Genomic DNA, 14,595 nt, shown 5'->3' on the forward strand with positions numbered 1-14,595 from the left:
GTTGTGGGGCGGTGTCTGCTGCTCTCCTGACGGCGGTGGGGAGGAGGAAGGTCTCCTGTGTGATGTTCAAACTGGGCTTCTCCCTCCCGATGTGCAGCGCTTCTAAGATTCGCAAACGACGTAGATCGGGTGCCTGGTCGATAACCTCGAAGTTACCGACGATGTCGCTGCGTCGGATTCTTTTATTATGGGCAGTCCTTGCGTGATTAAATACCGCTCCTTCCTGCGCGTGACAGGAGATCCTCTTGGAGAGGCGCATTGACGTCATCCCGATGTAAGTCCGAGGCATCCTCGGATTGGGCACGTCTATCTGTAAATGACGTTCGTCCTCTTCAAGGGATCCTGCAACGGTGCGGGGTTATTTTTCATAATAAGACTGCATGTTTTTTTTACTTGTATAAAATATGATCAAGTTGATCTGCTTGTTGTTGTCGGTCGGGGAAACGTGATTCCTGATTATTTCCCGTAGGGCTCGCTCGTCTTCTTTATACCGCCGATGGAAGGTGCCCTTGTAGAAAAAATTAATTTTCTGCTGGGGGTCTGGGCGGGGTTCCTGTAGGTACCATTCTTCCATGCTCTTCCTGAAGACGTTCTGGATGCTTCGGTTGGTGTGTCCGTTGTTTACTAGGACTGGGCTGCACGTTCCATCTCCTTATGGGTGTCTGCCCATGTTGAACAATGGGAAAGAGCTCTCCTGACGTAGGCGCTGATGGTGGTGTGTTCCTTATAGCGTTCAGGGCATTCACTCTCGCCGTTCAGACACATTCCCAGGTTCGTGGGGCTTCGTGTAAACCCGTGTAGCGAACGTACCCTCCTTCTGTTCAACCAGGACGTCCAGGAAGGGAAGACGGCCATCACGGCTATATTCGATGGTAAATCGTAAACGGATGTTGGTGTGGAAGGCTTGACGTATTTCCTCGATCTCCTCCCTCGTTCCTGCTTGGATGAAAGTGTCATCTATATATCTTACGTATATAGATGGCTTCCTAATGCTCCTAAACACACGCTCCTCCACCATGCCCATGTAAAAGTTCGCAAACAGGACCCCGAGGGGGGATCCCATCGCTACACCATCGATTTGTAAGTACATATGGCCATGGTGGTTAATGAAGGGAGCCTTCTTGGTGCATATTTCCAGCAGAGAGCGAAGGGCGTGTTCGGGGATATTCAGCGGGTCGGTGGATGGGTCTCTGTAGACACGTTCAAGGATCATTTCGATGTTTCATCTACAGGAACGTTAGTAAACAGCGACTCTACATCCATCGATGCAATACTGCCTCCAGGGGGCGCGGATCTTAAGGCTTGCAGAAACTCCGCAGACGACTTCAAACTATGTGTGCTGGGGATGTAGGGGGTGAGAATAGTATTTAGTTGTTTAGCAAGGTGGTATGTGGGAGCTGGTATTTGGCTAATGATAGGTCTTAAAGGGTTTCCATGTTTGTGAGTTTTCACATTACCGTAGATGTACCCGAGGTTGTAATCTCCAGAAATACTAGAGAGGTGTAAGGCGTTAGTGGCTGCGTTGACAGTTTCTATGATTCTATTGGCTTCGCGTTTAATGTCGTCTACGGGGTTCTTAGTAATACGTCGAAACTTAGTGGTATCGGCGAGGATCTCGTCGATTTTTTGTCTATATTCGGTAGTCTTGATAAGTACTAGGGCTGCGGTCTTGTCGGCTCTCCTGACGGTGATGTCTTCGTTTTCTCTCAAGCTTTTTAGCAGCATCCCGCAGACGGCGATCGACGATGTCACTTTTATAAGTTCCTCGGTCTGTAAGGGCTTCTGCTAAGAGGAGAGGTTGAAGGGCGTCGGTGGTGTGTACATTCCCAAGGCTTTCTTGTTTCATTATCGTCTCCGTAAGATATTCTATCTCCATCCTTTTATTAAGGGGACGGGGGCGAGAGATGAAGTGGCAATTCAGGCCTTTCTTGAGTATGTCCTCTTCTTCAGGGATGGGGTATGTGGTGGTCAAGTTAATATATTTGTCATGTTCTTGCGGCAGGCGTATTTTACCTCCATTAAGGTTAATTAGTTTTCTTGTAATGGTCTTCTGTTTCTTCAGGGCATCTTTCTCCTCCATACGTTTCAGGCAGTCGACGATGTCTTGATGGTGCTGCATTGGTGTTGGGAGGGCGTTGCTGCTAGTGCCATCATTATTATGGCCACTTCATCTCTCGCCCCCGTCCCCTTAATAAAAGGATGGAGATAGAATATCTTACGGAGACGATAATGAAACAAGAAAGCCTTGGGAATGTACACACCACCGACGCCCTTCAACCTCTCCTCTTAGCAGAAGCCCTTACAGACCGAGGAACTTATAAAAGTGACATCGTCGATCGCCGTCTGCGGGATGCTGCTAAAAGCTTGAGAGAAAACGAAGACATCACCGTCAGGAGAGCCGACAAGACCGCAGCCCTAGTACTTATCAAGACTACCGAATATAGACAAAAAATCGACGAGATCCTCGCCGATACCACTAAGTTTCGACGTATTACTAAGAACCCCGTAGACGACATTAAACGCGAAGCCAATAGAATCATAGAAACTGTCAACGCAGCCACTAACGCCTTACACCTCTCTAGTATTTCTGGAGATTACAACCTCGGGTACATCTACGGTAATGTGAAAACTCACAAACATGGAAACCCTTTAAGACCTATCATTAGCCAAATACCAGCTCCCACATACCACCTTGCTAAACAACTAAATACTATTCTCACCCCTACATCCCCAGGGCACACATAGTTTTGAAGGTCGTCTGCGGAGTTTCTGCAATCCTTAAGATCCGCGCCCCCTGGAGGCAGTATTGCATCGATGGATGTAGAGTCGCTGTTTACTAACGTTCCTGTAGATGGAAACCATCGAAATGATCCTTGAACGTGTCTACAGAGACCCATCCACCGACCCGCTGAATATCCCCGAACACGCCCTTCGCTCTCTGCTGGAAATATGCACCAAGAAGGCTCCCTTCATTAACCACCATGGCCATATGTACTTACAAATCGATGGTGTAGCGATGGGATCCCCCCTCGGGGTCCTGTTTGCGAACTTTTACATGGGCATGGTGGAGGAGCGTGTGTTTAGGAGCATTAGGAAGCCATCTATATACGTAAGATATATAGATGACACTTTCATCCAAGCAGGAACGAGGGAGGAGATCGAGGAAATACGTCAAGCCTTCCACACCAACAGCCGTTTACGATTTACCATCGAATATAGCCGTGATGGCCGTCTTCCCTTCCTGGACGTCCTGGTTGAACAGAAGGAGGGTACGTTCGCTACACGGGTTTACACGAAGCCCACGAACCTGGGAATGTGTCTGAACGGCGAGAGTGAATGCCCTGAACGCTATAAGGACACCACCATCAGCGCCTACGTCAGGAGAGCTCTTTCCCATTGTTCAACATGGCAGGACACCCATATAAAGGAGATGGAACGTGCAGCCCAGGTCCTAGTAAACAATGGACACACCAACCGAAGCATCCAGAACGTCTTCAGGAAGAGCATGGAAGAATGGTACCTACAGGAACCCCGCCCAGACCCCCAGCAGAAAATTAATTTTTTCTACAAGGGCACCTTCCATCGGCGGTATAAAGAAGACGAGCGAGCCCTACGGGAAATAATCAGGAATCACGTTTCCCCGACCGACAACAACAAGCAGATCAACTTGATCATATTTTATACAAGTAAAAAAACATGCAGTCTTATTATGAAAAATAACCCCGCACCGTTGCAGGATCCCTTGAAGAGGACGAACGTCATTTACAGATATACGTGCCCAATCCGAGGATGCCTCGGAACTTACATCGGGATGACGTCAATGCGCCTCTCCAAGAGGATCTCCTGTCACGCGCAGGAAGGAGCGGTATTTAATCATGCAAGGACTGCCCATAATAAAAGAATCCGACGCAGCGACATCGTCGGTAACTTCGAGGTTATCGACCAGGCACCCGATCTATGTCGTTTGCGAATCTTAGAAGCGCTGCACATCGGGAGGGAGAAGCCCAGTTTGAACATCACACAGGAGACCTTCCTCCTCCCCACCGCCGTCAGGAGAGCAGCAGACACCGCCCCACAACGACCATCGCACCAGAGGGATCCTGAGGATGATAGAAGCATTAGCTCTCATCCTGAGGACGTCCCTATAACCCTAGGGGTGATCGCAGCTCAAGCTCTCGCCCTGAGGACGACCTTGGTAGCACGCCCTTCGAGGGGACCTCCACCATCACCAATAAGGATGAGGCTCCGCCCACGAAGAGGACAGCCAACCAGCAACGGGGCCCCCTGATGACATCGCTCGTGACGTCACAGGTATTGCCCAATGAAAAGTGAGGTACCTGTTTCTTCAAGCCAACCGAATGCAATAAATAGCGTGAATACATCTGAATTGTCCCAGACAAAACTGTCTAAGGTGAAGATTCCTCACTTCCCCAATAAAGCAATAGTGATGACTTCAGAGAGGTCCTTTATGGCAAAGCTACTCATGCTGAGGCTCGTAAGTAAAGAAAAGGCTCTCTTAAAGAAAGTGGTACCATTAACTTGGTTGTCTCTGTTGGGTGGTCAGAGTTCTGAGATCTATATCAGTCCTGACACTCAACCCTTTATGACAACCATTAATTAATTTATTTATTTTGTATAAATTGTTTTCACATGGGTCCCCTTTCCATGACTGTTCTTACATAACCAAAGATTTCTTACACTGCTAAACTGAAAAAAGAGCAGATTTGGTGGACTAACACACAGGACATGCAAAGGAGCTCAAGCTGAATCCTATTCCCAGAGAGAGAGATGCGGCAGGAAGACTTGTCTGATGAGTCCTTTTCCTTCTTCTGAAACGAATCAGAGGTGGTCATGGCCTCGTCAACCGTAGACTATATTCCAAGTCTAATTTTTGCAGAAGGTGATTCATTTTGTCTTTGTTTAACCATGAATTGAATTAAGGACGCAGCATATGAGTCACTACCTATACTCTGTTTTTTTCCATCTGTCCACCCGCCTGTGGTGTTTGCGTATGGTAACACTGCATCCCGGGCTTTAGATAGTTACGCTACGTGTAAGTTTTAAGTTAATTAAAGGATATCTGGGTGTACATTTGCGTCTGAAAAGTGTTTTAATAATTTACTGTATGCGAATTACACCGTTAATATTCGAAATAGGATATTGTTATTATTGTAGAATGTAACTATCTAAAGCCCGGGACGCAGTGTTACCATACGCAACCACCACAGGCGGGTGGACAGATGAAAAAAAAAAACGAGTATAGTCATTATCGAAAGAAGCTGCACTTCCATCATTTTTACATCTATTAACTTTACGTACATTGGTATATGAAAACTGATTGCGTCTCACCTTTTGACATTTTTAAGTAAGAACGTACGATTTGTTAAACGAGAATTTTCCTGTATGACCTAAATACGAGAATAATTCGGCTAAATTACTGACAGCTCTGTTCTCAATATTTTCACCCTGACCAAGGCAACGTCACGACAGCAAGGCTCTGCATCTCGAATCCAAATCAGCACAAAGTAGCCAATACTGGTGGCAAAATTGGGGTTCATTAAGGCTGTGTCATGCAACCACGAAATGCACGAATTTAACGAATTCGTGTTGCCACCATTACTGGATACTTGTTGCAGTTCAGTGGAACGATTCCCAGCACTGAATGTCCTTGTGTGATATTATTACCATCAGGGCCATAATTACATATAAGTGGAAAGGTGGGGGGGTGTTGGGTGGGGGGGGGGGTAAAAAACCACCCCTTGAGCGTTTTCCTTATTTTTAGGACTGGTTACAATGAACATGCTGATATCATGTTAGCAGAGTAGTAAACCATGAAATTGCACATTAAAATATTAATTGAGGAAAACTGTACATCCACACTACAGTAATGTATGTTACAAATACACGTCAGAAACTTATCGTACACAAATCACAGACAGGTTAAATACAAGTCAACGACTTATTGGTTAGTAGTACTAACCAATGCATCATCTGATTATCTAGCTCAGCTTACAGCTCCTAGCTTATTTGGAATATGTTCGTGATATGTATGCGACAAGTTGCCAGTGTGTACGCATGACACGTTTTACTGCAATGGGGACACACCCTTAAATTATGTCTTTTGTGACCAAGAACGAATGATGTCTCTTTATCAGCATTGGGGGTTTGAGGAACGCGAAATATTGTATCATCTGTCATTCGGGCTAATGTGCCCGGTTCAGTCCTTTTTTTTCCAAACGTGTCAATTCGTCATAAACTACAAATGGGAGAAACTTGCTCGTTTCGGTGCCATTCCCATAAAAAATTATATACATATATATATATCTTATATATATATATATATATATATATATATATATATATATATATATATATATAATTTTAGGTGCTAAGGTATACTTGGGTGAATTCTGTATGTTTTGCTGCCCTTTCAAAAAAAAAAAACAAAAAAAAAAAATTTTTTTTAAATCGTTCTTGGTGGTCTAAGTAAACCTTCAAGGGAAGTTGATGACTGGACTTCGGTCTCAGTTTCTGGCCTCGATTATTATTATTATTATTATTATTATTATTATTATTATTATTATTATTATTATTATTATTATTATTATTATTCAGGAGACAAACCCTATACTTATAAAAAAGGCCTGCAGGTGCCATGGACTTGAAATTCAAGCTTCCAAAGAGTATGGTGTTCATCTGAAAGAAATTACAGAAGATAATAAAAAATACAAAAAGAAGAGTTCAGTTACAAAACAAAGAGTCAGGAAGGTGAAGGCCAAAGGAGATATCGTCTACATTTTTAGATATGGTTCGGATTCCACGTCAACAGGCACGTCTCACAGCTAAATATCTTGCTTTCCCAGTCAGTTGGAGAGAGAGAGAGAGAGAGAGAGAGAGAGAGCAGTGCACAGAACTAAGCGACATTCTCTTTTCTTATTTGCACAAGTATCAAAGGGTCTCATGTGACTTGACCTGACACACACACACACAAAGAGAGAGAGAGAGAGAGAGAGAGAGAGAGAGAGAGAGAGAGAGAGAGCCACATGCTAACTACATGAGGACGGCATAAAAAAAAAGAAATAACGTTAGCCTGAAATTAAATGAAGGGACATGAGTGCATGAAAAAAGGCACAGTGCATGCATGACATCACCACTAATAATTGCATAACATCAACTAATGAAATTAGCACAAGTACAAAAGGGGAAATGGAAAGGAATAATGGCGGTGATTAATCAAACCTGGACTTTACTTCGTGAGAAATTAAAAACGTGAAAAGTTTTTTTTAGTATAATGAAGAAGTGCAAAAAGGAGGAATCACTAATCGTTTACGCTACTTATTATAACCTAATATAACACAATTTAACATGACATACACAAAGTTTCTTAACCAATGGGGGGTTCCGCCCCCTAACCCAGGTCCCCCTTCACCAGTGACAGTACAGCTGGCCCCCCACGTTATTTACTCAACCCCTTACAAAAATAAATACATAAATAAATTTAAAAAAGAAAAGAAAGTTTAAACTTGCCCTGGCAAAACCCAAGTTTCTTGACGTAACCGGGGGCTCCGCCCCCCTACCCAGGTCCTCTATCTCTTGTGAAAATACTACTACATCCTCCACTGTGCATTCGACCCCCAAAACGAAAAAATAAATATCAAAACGCAGAAAATGAAAATGAAAGAAACAAGGGTTGGACTCTAACCCAACTTAACTTAGCATAGCCCAAGATACTTGACGTAACAGACGCTACGCACCGCCCCCCAACCCCCACCCACCCCAATCACTATAGTAGATTCACATCAACCGTGCATTTGACGTCTAGGCCAGTCCCTTACGACGCTACTGATTGGCTGTTGATAAGCCAATGACTGGGCTGGAACTCAGTCTCTCTCGAGAGTCCACATAGGCAGGATGTATGTTCCACCTCTCCTGAAAGAAGGGGCTGGCCTAGACATCAAATGCACGGCTGATGTGAATCTATAATAGTGACAGTACTCTACATCACTCATTGTACTATCGACCCCCCTTAAAAATAAAAACAAAACACGGAAAATAAAAAGGAAAAAACTTAAAGGTTAGACTCACATCATTCATTCCCATGGGGTCCACCACTTGGATGGTGTTGTCCGGAGGTATCTTCCAGTCGTTCTGCTCCATGCTGTTGGCCATCATTTTGCATCTGGCAACGAGAAATGGAAAGTGGAGTTATTGCATCTGATCAATACTGAAGTATCGGGCATGTGTTGTGTGACATCGTCGTCAACTCGAAATGTCGTGTGTATAAAATGGACAAAGGATGGCTAACATTGTTTTTTGAGTTGAAATTATAGACGTGTGTCTATAACTACTATTCACAAATAGCCATGTATATATATAAATAATATATATGTATATATATATATATATAATTACATATTTTATAAATATATATATGATATATATATATATATATATATATATATATATAATACACATAAATATTTACATATAATACAATTATATATATATATTCATTTCTTTATAAAATATTATGTATAATATATATATACATATATATTATATATCATTCATTTATAAATATATGTATAATATATATATATATATATATATATATATATTATATATATATATATATATATTATATATACGAAATCCTCACATCAAAATTACAGGATACCAAATCTTTGACTGTTACCATAATCATCTTCAGAACACTTAAAACTCGAAAGTCTTTGGCGTCTCCTTTCATTTCCATGTAAGAATTTCTTTATTTTCTTATGTGACCCTTCAGGTACTAGCACCAAATTACAGTTGGGTGGAGCGTTGAGCTGTAGGCTGGGAGTGGTCCACTGACCTTGCAAACATCAGTCGAGCGCTGTACCGCTCAGCCACAGTGCCCACTTTTGTTAGCTGTAGGGTCAATATATATATATATATATATATATATATATATATAAATATATATATATTCCTTACAGTCCTCCTTATTTTAACCCTTCTTGTATCCTGCTTGAGTTACCTTTCAGGTTTGTGTCAACGGAAATGATTTTAAATGGGATACGACTCCCATCCATCGTCTTTGCTCTCTCTCTCTCTCTCTCTCTCTCTCTCTCTCTAACACAGACATATAAGTGTATATAAATATCTAGTATATAAAGGTATATACTATATGTATATATATATATATATATATATATATATATATATATATATATATATATATATATATATTATATATATATATATATATATATTCTGCATATCTTTAGGAAGACATAATCGAAGTATTGACACATTTTGTAAGAGAAAAATACGTTAAATATCTTCATATTTTAAGAAAGATATGAAATATGTACACATTTTAAGAGAGCAAAAAAATTTAGTCTGTCTTCTTGTTAAGGGAAACAAGTGAAAATCCTGTATAATTTGTATCTACAAATTTAGGAAAAAAAACACAAAAAACTGAAATAGTTACTCATGTTAAAGTTTAGAACAAAAAATAACTTAAAAAGATTCACGTAATCTGAGAAAGAACCGTTATGAAATATGTGTATATTCTAGGACAGAAAAATGTTTGCTACATAAATAGCTACATATTCTAGGAGAGAAAATTCTTCTTACATACTCTAGAACAGAAAATTCTGACACAGTCTTGGATAGAAGATTCTGCTACATATTCTAGGATGGAAAATTCTTGCTACATAATCTAAATGGAAAATTCTCGCTACATATTCTAGGACATATAATTTCTTTAATACTTACGTATTTCGAGGGAGAAACCATGTAAAATAACCACATATATCAAGTCAGAAAATTCGTGTTACATATTTTAGAATTTCTTGCTACATATTCTGTGACAGAAAATTCTTGCTACATATTCTAGGGCAGAAAATTCTTGCTACATATTCTGACATAAAATTCTTTGTACAAAAATTATTCTTGTGACAAAAATTCTTGGTACATATCGACATAAAATTTTGTGCTACATATTGTGACAGAAAAAATTCTTGCTACATATTTTGTGACCAAGAAAATTCTTGACATATTCTTAGGGCAGAAAATCTTGCTATATTCTGTGACATTAAATTCTTTGCTAAACATATTTTCGTGACAGAAAATTCTTGTTACTATTCTGTACAGAAAAATTCACATATTCTGTACAAAAATTCTTGCTACATATTGTGACATAAAATTCTTGTTACATAGTTCTTGCTACATTCTTGTGATAAAAATTCTTGCTACATATTCTGTACAGAAATTGCTTGTCTTGGTTACATATTCTGACAGAAAATTATTCTGCTGTACTATTCTGACATAAAATTCTTGCTACATATTCTGTGACAGAAAATTCTTGCTACATATTCTGGGGGATAGATTCTTGTACATTCTGTGACAGAAAATTCTTGCTATTTCATCTTGTATTCTAGCAGATTCTTGCTACTCGACATTATTCGTGACAGAAAATTCTTGCTACATATTCTGTGACATAAAATTCTTGCTACATATTCTGTGACATAAAATTCTTGCTACATATTTTGTGACAGAAAATTCTTGTTACATATTCTAGAGCAGAAAAATCTTGCTACATATTCTGTGACAGAAAATTCTTGCTACATATTCTGTGACATAAAATTATTGCCACATATTCTGTGACAGAAAATTCTTGTTACATATTCTAGGACAGAAAATACCAGAAACACATACGTATCTTAAGAAAGAAAGCACTTGAAATACCTACATAAACAAGGACAGAAAATTACTGCTACATATTTCAGAACAGAAATTCTGACTGCATATTCTGTGACAGAGAAAAATCTTCCTACTTATTCTAAGACAGAAAATACCAGAATTACTTATGTATCTTAAGAAATACCAGAATTACTTATGTATCTTAAGAAAGAAACTGTTTGAAATACCAACATATTGAGAAAAATCTTGCTAAATACTCCAGGTAGAACGTTCTCACTACATACTCAAAGGCAGAAAATTCTCCCTACGTATTTTAGGACATCCACACATAATCCAGAGAAGAAAATTCCCGAAAAATCCACCCACAGTCCAAGAAATAAACCAATCACTCCAAGAAGTAAACCACTCACTCCAAGAAGTAAACCAACCACTCCAAGAAGTAAAGCACCCACTCCAAGAAATAAACCAACCACTCCAAGAAATAAGCCAACGACTCCAAGGATTAAACCACCCACTCCAAGAAGTAAACCACCCAGTCCAAGAATTAAACTAACCACTCCAAGAAGTAAACCAACCACTCCAAGGATTAAACCACCTACTCCAAGAAGTAAACCAACCACTCCAAGAAGTAAACCACTCACTCCAAGAAGTAAACCAACCACTCCAAGGATTAAACCACTCACTCCAAGAGGTAAACCAACCACTCCAAGGATTAAACCACCCACTCCAAGAAGTAAACCAACCACTCCAAGGATTAAACCACCCACTCCAAGAAATAAACCACGCGCTCCAAGAAATAAAACACCCGAAATATCTACATTTTTTAGCAACGAAAGCATCTAAAACATCTGTGTGCTTTGTCGGCTGTTTTCACATCCAAGAGGGTGGAGGTAATTTACGTGAGAACCGCACGTCACAGTGACGTCAGAGCCGGGCCACTCCCTGCTTTTGGGGGAAAGTCAAATTCACGCTCACGACGATGGTCCCAGTTGCTAACACATTGCAAGTGAGCAGGAGGGGGTGGGTGGTGGTGGTGGTGGTAGAGGGAGACAGGGTCTCCTCCAAACACACTGGAAGTTGTTGTTGTGGTGGCGGGGGAGGGGGTGTGAGAGAAGGGTCTCCCCCAACGTTGTTTTTGTTGTTGTTTACACGGCGAAATGGACGATGTTGGCAATGAGATGCTGATCGTAAATGCATTAGCACATTATGTGTTTGGATATATATGCGTAATTTTAGCATGACCCTTAACGTTTTGTTATATTTGTGCCTACATCGGTACCTGTCAGTCTGCATGATATATCAGCGCATAAAATCAAGTCCTTGAACTTATGAGTGTATATATATATATATATATATATATATATATATATTATATTATATATATATAATATATATATATGTATCCATAAAATTCCAGTACCATTAAAAGCAGTAAATACTTGTAATGGTACTGGGACTTTATGGACACCCTATATATATATTATAATATATATATATATATATATATATATATATATATATATCTATATATATAATATATATATATATAGATATATATATATATATATATATATATATATATATATATAAATCTATATATATATATATATATATATATATATATATGATATATATATATATCATATATATATATATATCTATATATATATATATATATATAGTATTATATATATATTTATAGCATCATTCACGAAAATAGTCCGGATTTAGAGCGAAAGGAACAAAGGACGTTACCGGACAACAAAGGAGTAGTAGGATTTGTTTTTGAAAACCGAAGGACTCTCAGTCTCAAAACACGCGTTAGAAATAAGACCTGGGGGGGGGGGGGGGGGGGGGGGGGGGGGGGGGGGGGGGGGGGGGGGGGGGGGGGTGGGGGGGGGGGGGGGGGGGGGGGGGGGGGGGGGGGGGGGGGGAAAGAAAAGAGAAAGAAAGATGGGCGTTCGAAAATGAACCACAAACACGGAAAAAATAAGTAAAGATTAAAAAGCTTGACGGGAGATATGGTTCCCTAAGTGGAGGCCCCCAAAATTGCTGACAGTTTTGTTTGTCGTCTTCTTCTTCAGATATCCCAAGAAAGGAAATTTCAAGGCCCCCGATCTCCTTCGCCGGGGATTCGAAAGGACTCAGGGGCCTGCAATTTTCTTTCCGTTTTTTCCCGTTTTCTTTTCCGGGTAAAGAAAATGTAGCTGGAAGAAAGCGGGTTATTCTGAGAGGCTCGGCAGAAGAATCGGTGAGTAGAACGAAGTCTATCCAGAGTCTTATATATATCCTTTCTTCTTTTAGGAGGCGGGGATATTTCTTCCACCGTTTGCCCTCTTATAAGTCTTCTTGTCTTCTCCTAGGCAGGGCAAGAAAAGGGTATAAAGATTCCCACCGTGATGATCTTTATATTTAAAAAAAAAAAAAGGATAAGTACGAGTAGATGGGGGTTTGTCAAAACTAATAAGAGAATTTTAAATCTTAACTGAATCTCTTTCAGGAGTGATGATAGACTCAGGAAAAAGGAGGAAGCAAAAGAATTCCGCAGATTAAAGGTGCATGACACGAAATCAATATATGAAAAAAAAGCCCAATGACCCACGAAGTGCCTACTTTCACGGGGGTACATTTTCTGAAGAGAATGGGCATAAAAAAGGTCGCCGTAGTATTTTCGTCCGGTACAGACAGAGTAGCATTAATTTTCTGAAGCTTCTTCTTAAATAAAAAACTCCTTTATGGCCTCGACTGGGTCATAAATCATTCAACCAACATTCATGAGGGGATTATTCTACGTTCTACATGTTTTTCTCTTTGTCCAGAGATACAGATGGGGTATTTCAGTCTCTGGTTTGGCCATGAGGTTTTCGCCTCATCGAGTTCTACCTTCGTTGTACACACAGACACACACACACACACACACACACACACACCACCACACACATATATATATATATATATATATAATATATATAAATATAATATATATATTATATATATATAATATATGTATATATATACATATATATATATATATATATATATATATATATATATATATTATATATATATATGAATAATTATCACATCACCGTGATTCATATAAACTATTCGAGCTACAAATGTCCTTTTATATCTAATTCGCTCCACCTCGGAATTAACATTATTTCAAATATGTAAACCGAAGGGTAATTTTTCAGTTGATAATAATTTCGTCCTCTCGTGGGTTCGAACCACGTCACTGAAGTCCCGATTTCTTCTCTGTCCGCTGGGCGGTGGTTCGAACCCACGAGAGGGCTAAATGATTATCAACTAAAAAATTTCCCTTCGGTTTACATATATGTAATTCCGAGGTCGGGGGAATTAGATACTAAAGGACATTTGTAGCTAGAATAATATATATATATATATATATATATATATATATATATATATATATATATATATTATATTATATAGATATATATATATAAGGTTTACATTACTGATGCACTATGCCAATCATATTTGCCAGACCAACCCCCATACTACAGCCACAGTTCCCGAAGGAGGGGAAGGCGAGGAGCTCGGCGCTGTGCTTTGGCCCAAGGTGTTATAAATAAGTTCCAATGGCTAATTTGTACCAAGTGGTGCTATTGATCTGGTATATACCCTCGACATTAAGCTAATGAACTAAATTACAACGCGTAACCACGCCTGTCGCCATGAGGAGGCGCGCGTTTCTTCGCAACAATACCTACACCTTTTGGTCAAAGCAAAGTTGTGCCTCGGATTACACAAACACAAACACACACACACACACACACACAAAGGACAGTTAGAGGACCGGAAAGCATTTCTTCTTTTTGTTTACACCAACGTTTCGGGAATCCCATCCCTTCGTCAGGGCTACAATAAAATAAATATTAG

At 39.8% G+C, this 14,595-nt stretch overlaps 1 pseudogene; it reads right to left on the reverse strand.

Moving 5' to 3' along the window:
* The window catches only part of LOC135206120 (prolyl endopeptidase FAP-like), a 195,576-nt pseudogene that overhangs the window by 33,390 nt on the left and 147,591 nt on the right, over positions 1–14,595 (reverse strand).

The sequence above is a fragment of the Macrobrachium nipponense genome, chromosome 29 (assembly GCF_015104395.2).
Source record: "Macrobrachium nipponense isolate FS-2020 chromosome 29, ASM1510439v2, whole genome shotgun sequence".
NCBI classification, from domain to species: Eukaryota; Metazoa; Arthropoda; class Malacostraca; order Decapoda; family Palaemonidae; genus Macrobrachium; species Macrobrachium nipponense.